General features: G+C 40.2%; 1 long non-coding RNA gene across 2 annotated transcripts in view; it reads left to right on the plus strand.

The window, feature by feature from the left end:
- Positions 1 to 17500, plus strand: part of LOC143293694 (uncharacterized) — a 157413-nt gene that overhangs the window by 103564 nt on the left and 36349 nt on the right. The window contains exon 1 of one of the 2 annotated variants that reach the window (XR_013056797.1): positions 13046 to 13177. The exons of the other annotated variant lie outside the window; for it this stretch is intronic. This is a non-coding gene — a long non-coding RNA (uncharacterized LOC143293694). Of the gene's footprint in view, positions 1 to 13045; positions 13178 to 17500 lie in introns of those variants that run through there. 2 annotated transcript variants of the gene reach the window in all.

A 17500-nucleotide genomic window follows, 5' to 3' on the forward strand; every position in this document is an offset into this window, starting at 1 on the left:
CCCCCCGTGCAAGAGCCTTAACACACAACGACAGCTACCATGCTTATACCTTCTTACGACAAAAAGCCTGTTGGTTTATCTCGAGAAGACTCGCTACTAAGGAAGGCTGATGAAGAATGGACTTGTACTGAGTGATCTTCAAGGCGACTGAAACAGGGCAGTTGCCTCAGCATACTGGTACTAACCACACTGTTGCGCCGGCGTTGCTGCGTGTCTCACTGTCAACAGTGTGGATTAGCTTTCATTCGTGGTCCAGGATGAATCTTAATCATGATGACAGCGACAAGGTGTAGCCGTAGAATAAGAAGAAGAAAGGGGAAGGGGAGGGAGGAGACAATGAAGGAGGGGGAGGAGGAGGAAAAGAATAGTAATGATTATAATGATGATGATGATGAATAGTCCAAATAGATTCTTGCCCTTCACATTCAGCTCACCGTACCAGCACACAAACGAACAGGTCAAAACAGATTCCAGGAAGCAAGGGTTAAAACAACTGGATTCTATCAATATTTACACGGAAAGATCTTAGGCGTTGGAAACCGTACAGCCTAGTTAGATAGATTTCATAAATGTGATCAATGTGAGACTTGAAATTCATACTTTTGCAAAGAATTGTTCCTAAATACGCACCCACTCACGTGCGCGCGCGCGCGCGCACACACACACACACACACACACACACACACACACACGCAAGCACACACTCACTCTCTCTCTCTCTCTCTCCAACGGGAGAAAAAAAGTTAACAGCAGATAGGCGTGGAACTTTTGTTGTTGTTGTTGTCAATAGTATTACTCACTTTTTAATTAATCAGCATTCACTTTGTGAAGTAATCCGTCAGCCAGTCAATTAGGTTTCAGTCAACCTACCTCTCTGCGTTTTAACGATCAGGTCTTTTGCTGACAGCTGTGCTTACAAATTAGTTTGTACTGATTCTATCAGTGTGTGACTTGTGTGAGGTTATCTTCCCAACGTGGACAGTTAATTGTTTTTATCTTAACCCCCTCGGCTTTGGCAAGTGTGATGGATGCCTAGGCTTATTGCAGAAAGGAGGAGTGCCCGTGTGTGTGTGTGTGTGTGTGTGTGTGTGTGTGTGTGTGTGTGTGTGTGTGTGTGTGTGTTTGTTTGCGTGCGTGCGTGCGTGAAGGGGATCAGTGTATGTATGCGTGTGCGCGTGTTTCTGACTGCGTCTTCGCGTCTGGTACCAAGGGGAGAGAGAGAGAGAGAGAGAGAGAGAGAGAGAGAGAGAGAGAGAGAGAATTTGAAGATGGAGAAATGATGATACAACTGAAGAACATGGCGATTTTAACAGCTTCGTAATAGACATCGTATGTCTCATCATTATCATCGTCGTCGTCATTATTGTTACTATTCTTATCATTTTATATCTGTTGTTGTTGTTGTTATTGCTGTTACTATCAATAATTATGATGATGGTGAAGATGATATACGCTTATGAAAGGAATCATATAATGATCTGAACTACGTTAGTTAGGCCAATCCACAATTTCCTCTTGACTTCGGCACTAAAGATAAACGAAAAAGTAATGTTTGATGTCATTGACTTAATTCTATAAAGTCCTAAATTCTGTAATTTTTCACACTTTCATGCAAATTATATACATGAGATTTGACGGTTTGATAGCAGCCGATTCTTTCCCATAAAAAAAGAAAGTTATTTGTAAAGATGCATTCATGTATGAAAACCAGCGAAACTGATATCAAATACCGAAATATTTGAAGCTTTTTCCTTTCTCTTTCCTCTCTTAAAATTCTGATAAGAGTGTGTCCCAGATTATGGTTGGCATTTCGCCTCCTCCGAGTTTCCGTTTTTATTACAAGGGTTAATGGTTTTTCATTTTGTATGTTGTTTCAATATTCACTTTGAATCTGTTCTTTTTTGTTTAGTCAAAACAAGTTTGGTTTTTTTTTGTTATTTCTTTCTGCTTGTTTATCTTATTTTATTTTGTCATTGATTCAATTTGATGATTTGATTTGATTTTGTTTTTCGTCTTGCAATTTGCTGTCTTGTTCTGGGTTTGCTACAAGTTGCACGGCCAACTGATTGTTGCTAAAAACTGAATCTTGTCGCTGAGGTCTTTCCTCTTGTCGACCATCAAGTATGATTATTTCAGTAATGAATTGGCCAGTGTGTCTTTCTGTCCTCTTCCTTCCTTCCTTCTGCCTTCCTTCCTTCCTTTCTTACTTCCTGCTCTCATTCCTTCCTTCCTTTATTCCTCAGTTCTTTCCTTCTTTCGTCCTTCTTTCCTTCCGTCCTTCTCCCCCCCCCCTCTTTTCCTTCCATCTTTCCTTTCACCCTTCCTTTTTTCCTTCCTTCCTTCTTTTCTTTTCTTTGTGCTGGAACGTATGTCATGTTCTGAAGAAAGGTGAGTGAGTTTCATTTTCTTTTAAATCCTCTTTTTCTTGTTTCTTTATTTTCTTTATATATATATATATATATATATATATATATATATATATATATGTGTGTGTGTGTGTGTGTGTGTGTGTGTGTGTGTGTGTGTGAGGGGGGGGGATGGGGGAAGATTAGGGAATGTGTGAGGGACTTTGTTTTCTTTTTTCTTCTTCTTTTTACTCTTGTTTTGTTTTAGTTTTGATATCTCCTATTTTTCTTCTTTCGTTGCTTTCCTGGTTGCTACTTGCATGCAAGCCACACAATGGAGACGGATGGCTGTGAATTCCATTATTGCTCACAGTGTGTGTGTGTGTGTGTGTGTGTGTGTGTGTGTGTGTGTGTGTGTGTGTGTGTGTGATGTACAGGTATATGCTTTTGCATTTGAAATTCATGATTTTCTTGAGGTATAGTTATGTGATTCTGTTTTGTATCTGAAATTTGTGATTTTTTATTTCATTTTATTATTTTGCTCAAAGGACACCACATTATGCGTACGAGTGCATTCGCGTGTATACATGCATGTGCATGTATACACACTGCAGTGTGTGAGTGAGTGAGTGTGTGTGTGTGTGTGTGTGTGTGTGTGTGTGTAGTTTGCACATCTGTTGCTTTCCTGCTTGAATTCTGCATGTAGGTACACCACAGACTTCACCACTCTATATTTCTCTAAACCGAGATAGCAAACTAAAATTCTGATTCCTATTCTGATTCTGATTTATCTCGTCAGAGAAGGACGCTGTCTCCCTCTCCATTAACCTCAAATACCACTATTTATTGTGACTGTTTTGCTGTTTCTTTTAGATAAGTTTTCTGTCCATATTTCTTAATGCGAGTGCAAAAATGTATTTTCACTTCTTTTTATTATTTTTTTTCTCTCTCTCTTTCTCCTTTAAAATTGACATAAATGTTTGAATATTTTCTGCATAATTCCAGGATGGAAAACAAAATGTGGTGTAACAGAGGTGACAGTCCCTCCGCAGACTGATTTTAAATTCAGCAGAACAACAACTACCATCTTTCTTCTCAAAAAGCACCGAGATGATATTAAGATTCGTCTTCCCTGTGACCCGGGGGAAATGTTGTTATTAAAGAAATGTGACACCTGTGCCTCTTTGGGTTGTGGTCCGTTCGTTTCAAGCCACGAGAGGCGGCGTGTAAGTGTCACCTCATGAATATTCATGAAATGAAAAGTGACGACCATTTTTGTGCACGTCAAAAAGACTGACTGGTTTGAAAATAGCATTCTCTTCAAGTTCTTCTCGTTCTCGGTTTTTAGCATCTAGCTCTCCTTTTGTGTGTGTGTGTTTGTGTGTCTGTGTGTCTGTGTGTGTCCGTCTTTTCCGCTCTCTCTCTCTCTCTCTCTCTCTTCTCCGTTGATTTGATTTGTAGTCGCTTTATTCATTTGTTAAGAATTTAAAACTATTATATAAATCAAAATGTAAATCTTAGTTTTATAGTCGTGTGTATATGTGTGTGCGGCTGTGGGTTTGGGTGTGCGTGGGTGCAATGTGTGTGTGTGTGTGTGTGTGTGTGTGTGTTTGCGAGCGCGCATTTCCAAGCTAGTATATTTTCCTTTCGTGCTCCAGCATGGTTTTGTGTCTTGTTGAAAGACATGCTATATTTTCTCATGACAGCTTTCCCCCCCACCCCTTTCACAAATGGAAAGAAAAGCCCTATGTCAAGACCAGCACGTACTGAGGTGAATAATTCTACAAGAAACAAGAATGTTATCTCTATAGAGCTGAATAATTATCCAAGAAACAAGAATGTTATCTCTATAGAGCTGAATAATTATCCAAGAAACAAGAATGTTATCTCAAAAGAGCTGAATAATTATGCAAGAAACTAGAATATTATCTTTATAGAGCTGAATAATTATACAAGTAACAAGAATGATAATTATGCAAGAAACAAGAATGTTATCTCTATAGAGCTGAATAATTATCCAAGAAACAAGAATGTTATCTCTATAGAGCTGAATAATTATCCAAGAAACAAGAATGTTATCTCAAAAGAGCTGAATAATTATGCAAGAAACTAGAATATTATCTCTATAGAGCTGAATAATTATGCAAGAAACAAGAATGTTATCTCTATAGAGCTGAATAATAATACAAGAAACAAGAATGTCATCTCTGTGGAGCTCAATTATCCAAGAAACAAGAATGTTAATGACTATGGAACTGATTATGCAAGAAACAAGAATATTATCTCCAAAAAAGGCAAAGAAAAATGATTGGCGAAGTAAAAATAATCGAATAAAAATTAATAAATAAAGGCGTTTCATCACTCAATAAACAAATTCATCAAGAAATATTATTAAGCAAACCGCAAACTTCCATAATATATATTATTCTTTTTATCCAAATTACTAAACCCCATTAACAAAGAAATATTCATAATAAAAATATTATTAATTATATTTTAAAAACTGAGGTTGTAACTGAATTTTTTTTTTTTAAGCCAAAAAGCTGAATATGTATTTTTGGTTGGGAATGTTTCGAACAAGGATGGATATTTTCTTGGCCATTACTTGTTCTGTACAAAAACAAAAACAAAAAAAAACAAACAAAAACACAAAACCAAAAAAAAAAAAAAAAGGAAAAAAGAGGATAACCCCCCCCCCACTCAAAACAGAGAGAGAGAGAGAGAGAGAGAGAGAGAGAGAGAGAGAGAGAGAGTACTGAATTCTTTACATTACTTCAGTTGTATTCAGACAGTTCAAAACATATTCAAGAATGAAGAAATACAAATATTGAAAACAACGAAAGCAACACGGAAAGAAAAGCACTGCATATAATTCACAGTGCTGCAGAAGTATCCGTGTCTATATGACAATATCTTACTTGGAAAAAGTTGAGTGTTTTGATATCAAACCGTTCTTTGGTGAGGACAGAAAGATCGATGCGATCAATCGGATCGGAAACCAGCTCTAAAATGAATTAACACGATAAAAAAAATAAAAATTATAAAATGGTTTCAGATCAGGTTAGGTTACAGAGTAGTAGACACGCACGGTGCATAAAAGAGAATGGTTTAAGCCGACGGTGATGAATGTACATTTTGTTAAGATGAAAAATATTTCATTCACCATTATGTAGGGTACTGTAAAAAATGATATATTTAACAGGCTATTCTACAAACTGCTTCTATTTTTGAAACTGACGAGGAAGCAAAAAAAACAACAACAAAAAACAAAAAAAAAACGGATATAGTTTTTGGCGTAATTTTGTTTGGGGCTACTTAATTCTGAATGTATAACGAATAGAAATAAACCAAAGACTGCACTGAAAAACATACATTTTCAGGGGTGAAAAATCTAGTTTTGAACTGCGATTTACATTCTTGTAAATGTTTGTGTTCCAGGCATCTTTAGGCGTAATTTCTAAACAATGATGGCTGTTTCATATGAATAGGAAACTGTTTCAGGATAGGTCTCTAAACAATATAGAATGTCTTGCATGTGCAAGAATCGCATCGTTCATCCTGTAAGTTGATGAACTTAAAGCGGAAACTGTTACCTGGCTGCTGTATCGGAAGCAGTTGATGGCCTAAAGGTAACGCGTCCGCATTGGAAGCGAGAGAATCTGAGCGCGCTGGTTCAAATCACGGCTCAGCCGCCGATATTTTCTCCCCCTCCACTAGACCTCCAGTGGTTGTCTGGACGCTAGTCATTCGGATAAGACGATAAATCGAGGTCCCATGTGCAGCATGCACTTAGCGCACGTAAAAGAACCCACGGCAACAAAAGGGTTGTTCCTAGCAAAATTATGTAGAAAAATCCACTTCGATAGGAAAAACAAATAAAACTGCACACAGGAAAAAATACTACAAACAAGAAAGGCAAGGCCTTCAAGACTCACTTGTGATACACTTTAAAAAAATCCAAGTTTTTATGTATTGAGTATAATGCATTTACTGTTATATTTATATTTTTTTGTATTCTCTAAACTTGGCACTTTGATCTGATATTCGACCCAACAAAGGATCTGTCATTATTATCATTTTTTGTTCAAACAGGAACTTCTTTTGCTAAGCATGGAAGTTTTATTTATTGCAAACGTTTTGGTGTAGATAGCAGAACAAGGGAAATTACTCTGCTGGGGAACTTAGTTTGCTTTAAACTGATCTTTCTCATCTTAAACATTACATTTTGAAATTATACTCAATACATAAAAAGCTTGGATTTAAAAAAAAAAGTGCATCACAAGTGAGTCTTGAAGGCCTTGCCTCTCTTGTTTCAAAATGTAATGTTTAAGATGAGAAAGATCAGTTTAAAGCAAATTAACTCCACTAGCATTACAGAGTAATTTCCCCTTTTTACTATCTGCACCAAAACGTTTGCAAAATAAATAAAAATTCCATGCTTAGCAAAAGAAGTTCCTGTTTGAACAAAAAATGATAATAATGACTGCTCTAGCTGTTGGGTCAGAATATCAGATCAAAGTGCCAAGTTTAGAGAATACAAAAAATATAAATATAACAGTAAATGCAGTTTGCATATAATTAGGCTTCATTCTTTATTTTTTTGTGCCAATCCCAGAAGCGCAATATTGTTTTAAACAAGATGACTGGAATGAACTGGATTTTTCCTATTTTTATGCCAAATTTGGTGTCAACTGACAAAGTAGTTGCAGAGAAAATGTCAATGTTAAAGTTTACCACGGACACACAGACACACACACACACACACACACACACACACACACACACACACACACACACACACACACACAGACAACCGAACACCGGGTTAAAACATAGACTCACTTTGTTTACACAAGTGAGTCACAAATGGGTGGCCCTGTAGCGTAGCGACGCGCTCTCCCTGGGGAGATCAGCCCGAATTTCACACAGAGAAATCTGTTGTGATAAAACGAAATACAAATACAAATAATAAAGTTAATATTTGCAAAACAGTGTTGTTGGTTCATGCATTGTTTCCACCTACTTTAAAAAAAAAATAATTACACACACACACACACACACACACACACACACACACACACACACACACACACATATGTGTGTGTGTGTGTGTGTGTGTGTGCGCGCGCGCATTATATACGTTTGACAATTTGACTTAACTGTATACAAATTACGTGTTGCATATATCGTAAGGTAATTGAAAACGTGTTGTTTGTTCAAGATATATTTTGTAAATTATTTTCTCTCTCTTTTTTTTCCTCGTCAGCCCACAGACTGTAAAGTGAATTCGTTTGTCAGAGGAAAGCAGAGGAAGAGTGAATAAAATGACATAATTAAGATGAAAAAAGAGGGAACCCAGAAGAAATATTGTCAGAAACTGACAACAGAAAATTGAAGAACAAAGAAAATACTATAATTAAGACGAAAAAGCAACAACAAACAAACAAAAAAAGAAAAAGAAAAAGAAAAAACAACAACAACAACAACAACAAAAAAACACCCGAAATCCAGAAGAAATATTATCCAAGATCGACAACAGAAAAATGGAAAGCAAAGAAAATCAAATCATTGAGATGAAAAAAAAGAGGGAAATCAGAAGAAATATTGTCTCAGATTGACAGAAAAAAAAAGAGAAGCAAGACTAAACGTTGAAGTGCATAACACGCTCAGTCACTCAGATAAGACCATGAGTTGATCCTGTAGCACACCCCAAGAATTTCGTGCCCTTTTAAAGGACCTCGAAACCTGCCAATAAATACCCACGGCATAGTAATCATAGAACACAGGATACTTAATTTCCAATATGATAAATTAATCAGTGATGTAAAACTCATCAATCAAGGACGAGAATTACAGTCATTCAATATGCTTATAATTATAAGAGCGTTGGGTTACGCTGCTGGTCAGGCATCTGCTTGGCAGATGTGGTGTAGCGTATATGGATATGTCCGAACGCAGTGACGCCTCCTTGAGCTACTGAAACTGAAACTGAAGCTTATATAAAAGACATAAAAGTTTCGATTGTTAATGATGTGAGAAAAGCACACATTCAGTCATTATCACGGTCATACATATGCAATAATCGCTACTCGAGGACATACATCAAATATATTTAAACGGACAGGCATATATAATCAACAGCAGATCATACAACGGTAGTATAAATTCAAGGTGTCCTGTTTCACATATGCACTTGATCACATCATACAACGGTAGTATAAAGTCAAGGTGTCCTGTTTCACATATGCACTTGATCACATTGTTTTGTTGTTGAGTCGTATCAATAGTTAATTACACGAGCTTTTTACACACTCGTCGGTGGTGTAGTTTTAAAACAAACTGCGACACGTATTTCTACCTTTCCCTTTTTTATAAAAAAATTTATTTGGATTTTTTTTTTCTTGGCCAAGGCAATAACAACAACAGCAGTTTTCTCCTTCACTTCGCTACTGTCATCCATCATTTTCTCTCCATCTCTCTCTCACTCTCTGGCCAGGTAACTGTTGGTGTGGGGGTGGGGAGTGGTTTGTCACCGCCCACAGCATCATGGTGTCCTCCTGTCCCCCCCCCGCCCCCCAGCCCCCTGTTCCTTTCCTGTCCATGCATACACTCCCTTTCCCTACCCCACCCTTTCCCTCTTAGCCTCTTCCCCTTCTTCCTCGTCGGTTTTTTTTTCTCTCTCTCTCTTTCTTCCTCCTGTCGTCTATAGAGAGAAAAAAAAGAGCATCAACATAATGATGCTAATAATCATAATGATGATACCACTACCACCTCCACCACTACTACTACTACTACTACTACTACTACTGACAACAACAACAACAAAAACAACGACGACGACGACGACGACGATGATGATGATGATATGATTGTCATGCTGATTATGATGATGATGATGATTGTTCTTCGTTTATACATTTTAAAACTGCTATTCAGCCTGATCAAAGTGCTTTGTAGTGATAACGTCATACACGTGTGCGTACGCACACAGACACACACAGACACACGCACACACGTACACGTACATATGCACACACAACAAACAATAACAAGAAGAATAAACAAAACTCCTTCTTTGCTTGCTTGCTTGCTTGCTTCCTTCTTTCCTTCCTTCCTTCCTCCCTTCCTTCCTTCCCAGACTCATCGAATCTGTTTCTCTGTCTTCTTCTTCTTCTTCTTCTTCTCCCCCTCCTGACTTGTTCTGTCCTCCTCGTTCTTCAACATGAAGACCTTCCCTTTCTTTTTCTTTTCTATCCTTTCCCTCCTTCAGCAACTTTCGTTGTTGTTGTTGTTGAAAGTCTTCCAAATCACCCCCCGCATCCCCTCCCCCCTCTCTCTCTCTCTCTCTCGTGTGTGTGTGTGTGTGTGTGTGTGTGTGTGTGTGTGTGTGTGTGTGTCCCCCTGTCTCTCTCTGTATCTCTCTTCTCATCCTCCCTCAATCTACTCCGTTACGGTAGGACAGGGGGGGGGATAATTATTCCTTTTTTTTTTTTTTGAACCCTAAAAAACCTGTGGCCAGGAGCCATGAAGATGGTGATGCACTTGACGACACCAACATCTCACCTCTGCCTCGCAAAAGCTGTATAACGTTTTTAAAGTTTTGTGTTGAGGGTGGGGGAAGGAAGGGGTGGGTGGGGCCAAGAGGGGCGTGGCTAAACCTTGGAGGAGGGTAGAGTAGAGGGGTAAAGGAGGGGCCATCTTTCTCGAACTTTTTGTTATCCCCCCCTTTTTTTTATCTTCACGATTCCAGCATTTAAAAAAAAAAAATTAGTCTCCCATTTTGCTTCCTAACTTTTTCTGTACCTCGATCTTACGTGCTCCCCCCTCCCCCACCCCCGCCCCCGTCCCCCCACCCACCTTTTCTTTAAAACAGTTTTGTCTTTTTTTTTTCGCACTCAGTGTGATTTATACATTGCTGTTTGATATTCTGTTTTAGTGTGATTTATACATTGCTGTTTGATATTCTGTTTTTACTTTCAACGAATAATTAATTGATTAATTGATCTATATTTATGTTTTTGCTGCCCCATCACCCGTGGCAGTTCTTGATATTCTGTTTTTACTTTCAACGAATGATTGATTGATTAATTTATCTATATTTATGTTTTTGCTGCCCCATCACCCGTGGCAGTTCAGTGGCAGTACTCGTAACTCCCACCCCGCTCATTCCGGGCCCTCTACACACACACACACACACACACACACACACGGCCACACCCACCTCATGTTTCGCTTACACACTGTCTCGGGGGAGTCTCAGTGCCTGTTGTAGTCCACAGGCAACTCTCGATGTTAGTTCTCCGGAATGCCACACACCAGAGGAGACCCTGCACTGCCGTTGAGTGACATCGATGGTGTTTCAGTGCGGTGGTTTAGATTATATATATATAATCGGAGGATGACAAAATTCATTTCACGTGCGGAAAAGCAAAATGGTTCGATTTTCTTTTTTCCAATATATAGTTGAAGTCACGAAATAAAGCTCATATATTTTTTTTCATTTATTTTTTTTAAATAAGAAACTCGGTCTGATCCATAACCACAGCCCACATTAATAAAGTAGACATCTCTCTCTCTCTCTCTCACTTGGGTAAGTTCTTAAGGCACGTTGGCTTTAAGTACAGATCAGGTATGTGCGGTTTTTGACTCACTTGTGTAAACAAAGTGAGTCTATGTTTTAACCCAGTGTTCGGTTGTCTGTGTGTGTGTGTGTCTGTGTGTCCGTGGTAAACTTTAACATTGACATTTTCTCAGTTGACACCAAATTAGGCATAAACATAGGAAAAATTCAGTTCTTTCCAGTCATCTTGTTTAAAACAATATTGCACCTCTGGGATGGGCACAAAAAAAAATGAAGCCTAATTATATGCAAACTGCATTTACTGTTATATTTATATTTTGTGTATTCTCTAAACTTGGCACGTTGATCTGATATTCTGACCCAACAACAAGAGCAGTCATTATTATCATTTTTTTGTTCAAACAGGAACTTCTTTTGCTAAGCATGGAAGTTTTATTTATTTTGCAAACGTTTTGGTGCAGATAGTAAAAAAAGGGAAATTACTCTGTAATTAATGCTAGGGGACTTAATTTGCTTTAAACTGATCTTTCTCATCTTAAACATTACATTTTGAAACTATACTCAACACATAAAAAGCTTGGATTTAAAAAAAAAAAGTGTATCACAAGTGAGTCTTGAAGGCCTTGCCTCTCTTGTTTTGTTTGTTGTTGTTGTTTGTTGCAAACGCATGTGTGCTGTAGCGTATATGGATCGGTCCGCACGCTTTGACACCTGCCTGAAACTGACATTGTAAGTGTTGTAGAAGAATGCTTTAACACTTCAAAATGTGGATCCGACAATCCCAAAGAAAAGCATTCGCGACGACGACATAAAGACCCGGAACACACACACACACACACACACACACACACACACACGCAAGCACACACACACACACACACACGCACGCACACACGCACGCACGCACGCACACACACACACACACACACACCTCTAATATCACTTAAAGTGGAAGACGTTAAACTGAAGACTACCTCACACACACACACACACACACACACACACACACACACACACAATGGTAGACTGTTGGATCCAGTAAATGAGAAGTCAAAAAAAGCAAGAGAGGTAAAAGTACCTTTCAAATCGTCAGTAGACAATGGCTTTGTGACCCTGAAGCTTCTGAACTGTCTTTCTATGTATCCTACACCACCACTTTTGAACAGTACTGGTACTGCTTTTTTTTCTTTTCTTTTTTGGTTGACTTTCCAGAAAAGAACAAAAACAAAGGAAAAACAGTTGATGGACAGTTTTGTTTTTTTAGTGCCGTTGGAATCACATCGAGACAGACTTTCATGCACCACTGGCTCAGGCATGTCGATTTAACTCCTTGACTTCTGAAGTGAAATGAGATCAACATGGCATGAGTTTAGTTTTTTTTAAAGTGCAGTTTCTATTTTTGTGTGTGTGTACTTATCGATGATGTAACTGATTTTGCCGAACAAAAGTGATGCAGTCCCGAAATGAAAGAAATTCAAAAAGAGAATGGCGATTGACACCCAGATAAGTAAACTCCCGTCATATCTCGGTGAATTGACAGCCCCTCTTTGACGAGTGTAATTGTCATCATCCCCAAGGATGGCGCTCACACATTCCTTGCCCCCTGTTTCTGTTTCCCCCAGTCCGTCCTGTCAGCCCCCGCAGCCCCCCGTGGCCCCCCCCCCCCCCCCCCCCCCCCCCCCCCCCCTTCCCCCCCCCCCCCCCCCCCCGACTTCTGATATCCCGTTTTCGTTCTTTCTTTTCTCTTTCCAAAGTCGAAAGCCAGCGAAAGACTTGTGTGAAAAACGTGAATCACGTGCAGAGAGTGCTTGCTGACGAAGTGAACATCAAATCTGTTGGTTTGCCGTCCAAAGAGAGGTCCGCAGAACAGTTTCAGTTTCAGTTTCAGTAGCTCAAGGAGGCGTCATTGCGTTCGGACAAATCCATATACGCTACACCACATCTGCCAAGCAGATGCCTGACCAGCAGCGTAACCCAACGCGCTTAGTCAGGCCTTGAGAAGAAAAAAAAGAGAGAGAACTACTACTACTAATAATAATATGTATAAGGCTTGATGAAGTCAACTATAAGCGTAGAAAAAAAAATAACAGTGATGCAGAGAAGACCGGGTGTGGACTTTCCGAGGTCTTTGTGCTCCTCCTCGATGTGATTCTCTTATGTGGTTCATCGTTAGAACATCACAGTGCCTCCTACACTAGGGTGATGATTCATCGTGACGTTCAGATTGTCCAAGCGCATGCATCAATAAGAAGTAAGTGTTCTCTGTATCTTTTGTTTTCAAATCTGTTCCGTAAGACCGCAAGGTTCGACAGAACGTTGGCTGAAACCGTAAACAGCCTGGTGAATTGATGTAATTGTTTTCTAGCGGTTTTCTTTCCATTCATTCTGCAGCGTTTGTTCCGGCGTGGCTTGCGGCTCCCACGTTCACTCGTATAAGCGACTGGGCGTTTTGCTTGATTGCCAAAAAGGCAGCCGTAGTCCATTTTCGGTGGGTGTATCACATTTAACGCGCTTTCCCAACTGTCACAATATTGATTTAGATTAAGTCCCTTCATGCTTGCTCCAACGAACGCGAAGGTTTATAATTATGTATGTTAACGTCATATTTGCATATACTTTAAATCATACGAATTCAGACGATGACTGAAAAGACAGTAATTGTTCCGCCAAGATCGTACGAATATGATAGACTGAAGATACAAAACATGTCATTGTTAATCCGAAATCACGTAAACAGAATGGTGAGACGAAAAGATCACAAGATATGTCATTGTTTCGCTGAAATCGCACAATCAGAATAGTGACTGACATAATCACATCAATGGTAGCCCTAAATCAGATGAATAAGATTATAACAAAGACAATAGATATGTCATTGTTACTCCACAATGCGCTCATTCTGTGTCCAAACCAGCACGCTCCTTCCGTTTCGACCCAGTCGGAATCCCAAACAAACAGGGCAAACCGTGAACAGCAGTCATAACGGCTGCAACAGGATTCGTTGATTAACGTCCATTCACTTTCCACGGTGTGAATCATCACAACATCATTTAAAATTTGAAACTTCACGCTGGTTATTCAAAAGCGGGTTGCATCCGAAACGTCATTTCTTTCAAGCCTGCATTGCAAAATACAGGAACACTGCTGTAGAAGTCGGTTCATGAGCCGCAGTTTATTCGACAATCGTTATCAATATTGATTTCCCGTCACATTGAAAACGTTTCGCAACTGCGCTGAAATTGGACGGTTGGGAGACACTTTTTTCGTGGACAATTTGCAGTTTTTTTAAAGCTCAGAATGTAAATGTATTGATTGAGGCAGTTTCGAGATACGAGATACGAAATCCTGGTGGCATAATTTTTATAACTGGCTTCAACAGAGCATCTGACGTGTCGTTATAAGGTTGGGTGGCAGTACGTTTTTGGTCTTTGCTGACACGTCTGGAGATATGTATGCGTTTGGCGTGCAGATTCAGACAGCGATTTCCTGTCGGAGAGAAGAAAGAATATTATTTGCTTGTGTGTTTGTTTTTAGTGGTTTTGTGTTGTTTTGGTTACTTGTCTTTCTTCTCTTTTTCTTCTTCTTTGCTTTGGGTTGTGCTCGGAACAATAGACTGCAGAGGTGAGGAACAGCTGCTCTGTAAGCAGGGTGAGAAGAAGGCGCTGCTAAAATGTAATGTTGTGTTGTATTAGCAACAGGGGGGGAGGTGCCCGTTTGTAGCTCTTCTCTGCTGCGGTCCTCTGCTGGGTTCCACCCACCTCAGCCTCCTGTCCTGCCCTCCTCCCCCTCCTTCTCCCCCCCCCCTTGACTTGAAAACCACCCCCTGGCGACACATCTCCCGATATTAGTTGACCGAGACAGGTGTAAAAGAGGAATGATATTTTCCTTCGCAACTTGATGGATGCTCTTTGTGTGTGTGTCTGTGTCTGTGTGTCTGTGTGTGTGTGATGGTGCATGCATTTGTTAGCTTATATAGGAAAATAAGGTGATCAAGCCTTACATATTTTTCGCCAGTTCGTCAGTGCGTAATGAGCCATCACTAATAGCACACTTTCACCGTCCCACTGGTTAGCTAAGAAAACATACACACACGTATGCACAAACACGTACACGTGCGTGCGCGCGCGCGCACACACACACACACACACAGGGAAATAATGCTTTTATGATATCAAGTTGCTAGATCTATTGACAACATTTCGATGATTAAAGGAAGTCTGTAGCTGGAAATAAAAGAATACGAACTATTTCGTTTCTTTGACCTTCCAGATATTTCACTTCAGGAACTTGTTAAACCTATGTGGTTTTTTCTGTATTTGAAGCAGATTCTTAACTCCACTTCCTAGCCCTTGAAGCAGATAAGATAAAATGCGTCTTAGAGCGAAATGTCTTTTTGATCAGATCGAGACAAGATTCCTATCACGACATATTCTTATCCAACTCAACCCTTTTACCACGCGCGCAGCACGCATGCACACAAACACACACACACACACACACACACACACACACACACACACACACACACACATACGCGCGCGCACACGCACACACATTCCGCACGGACAACTTTCATAAAACTTAGCACAATCTATGCAGTGCACGGACAGACCCCACCACCACCACCCAAAAAAACAGAACGGGCCATACGTTGCCCGTCTTGCAGGCAGACACCCTCTAAGGAAAACAATCAACGATTCCTCTGTCTGTCTGTCTGTCCCTGTCTGTGTCTGTCTCTCTCTCCCTCTGTCTTTTCCTCTCTCTCTCTCTCTCTCTCCCACTCTCTCTCTCTTTTTTACCTAACGGAACATGGATTCGGTCTGGTCTGGATGTGCCAAGGAGTCGGGCACGAGAGCGGTGTTGTATCTGAATTTAAAGATAGACTTATAGCATGTTACAAACAAAACTGGCACGGAGAAATAGAGAGCAATGATAGGTATAAATGGTTCTATTCATTTAAATCAATTTTTCGGGGAAATATATCAAGATTGTAACAAACAAGTGACATAGAATCTGTTTTGCGAGGCTCAGATTGAGAGCACTTGGACTGAATGCCAACAGAAGGTGGTTCGATTCAGACGTAGCAACAACATCCCCTTGCCCAGTGTGTGGCAAAAGCCCAGAAGATGAAAACCATTTCATATTTAACTGCAAAAGATACGAAGAATTGCGAGAAAACTGTACCCTTTTCAATACAGCTCCAGTGCAGAGAAAAGATTTGTTCGGCATACTGATGACAGAAAATTAAGATATGATACTCTCACTAGCAAAATATGTATCCGAGGCAGAAAATATACGCAAAACGTCTACTATCGGTCCAAATACTCATTAATCAATTAACAATTTAGTATGGGTTCTATGAGGGGGGAAAAAGGCATGGACAAAAAGGAAGGGTTATATTTGTATGGTCAATTTCGACAATGTATTTTTTATGATGTGTTATATGTACTGTATGTGTTCGTATTGATATGATGTGTGTTGATGTCACATGCTTAAATAAATATTATACGAATTATATGCACTTTGTTTCCTGTGTACTGTTCAAACCTTGGAGACGAACGACGAGGTGGGAGGGGGTGGGGGGTGGGCACAATACCTGCCTGCAACATGGACTTTTTAAGCAAATGACAAAGTACCAAAGTGCCGCTTATCCCTTAGTGGTTTAGTTTACTTTGATTGTTTTTCCTTTCTGTTTCATTTTATTTGTTTTTGCACCATTTTTGTTCTGATTTGTACCTACTCTGTCACTAGAGCTTTACAGCTAATGACATAACATTTCAGTGTTCAGTGTTCTCTCTCTCTCTCTCTCTCTCTCTCTCTCTCTCTCTCTCTCAGAGAGCAGGACGTTGCGATCCACAGTGCACTGTGGAGACTTGACAAAAGGTCATCCTCACGGTGGAGGCTGCACATACAAGGCTGCTAGTGCAGTGCCATGCACAGCGAGAAACAGTCCCACAGCCCCCTCCTTCCACCCCACACCCCAACACCCCACCCCCTAAAAAAAAAAAAAAAAAAAAAAAAAAAAGCCGACATCTGTCAGACAAGTTAAAAGGGCGGCGGGTGGGTGTGTGGGTGTGTGTGTGTGTGTGTGTGGGGGGGGGGGGGGAACAAACCTCCTCGTCCCCAGTGTAACATCCTCCACCACCATCACCACCACCACCTCTCGCCATAACCGGAAGTGTTGCGGAAGGAAACGGGGTTTTCGCTTGTCAGAGATGGCAATTTCCGGCGGCAGACAGTTCTAGACACAAGGGGGCGCTACTATTTGCCTCCTCCTCCTTCCTCCTGTCTGGAACCTGGCGAACTCTCACCAGCAGACACTGGAGACGGGTCAGAGAGGACACTTGTCACGTGCCTTTAGCCCCCGGCACACAGGAAAAGTCGCTCATCCGAGACCGACGGCGATAAATTTTGATTTTTGGAATTTAAGAGGCATTCTCTTTCCATTTCAGAATATGAAGAAAAAGAAGACGGAGAAGGAGGGGTCTTCCTCGTAAAGGCTTGGAACTTTCAAACTGACTGCTCAGGGTTTTTTTTTGTTTTTTTCTCTTTCCATGACGGAGAAGTATGATCT

The sequence above is a fragment of the Babylonia areolata genome, chromosome 19 (assembly GCF_041734735.1).
Source record: "Babylonia areolata isolate BAREFJ2019XMU chromosome 19, ASM4173473v1, whole genome shotgun sequence".
NCBI classification, from domain to species: Eukaryota; Metazoa; Mollusca; class Gastropoda; order Neogastropoda; family Buccinidae; genus Babylonia; species Babylonia areolata.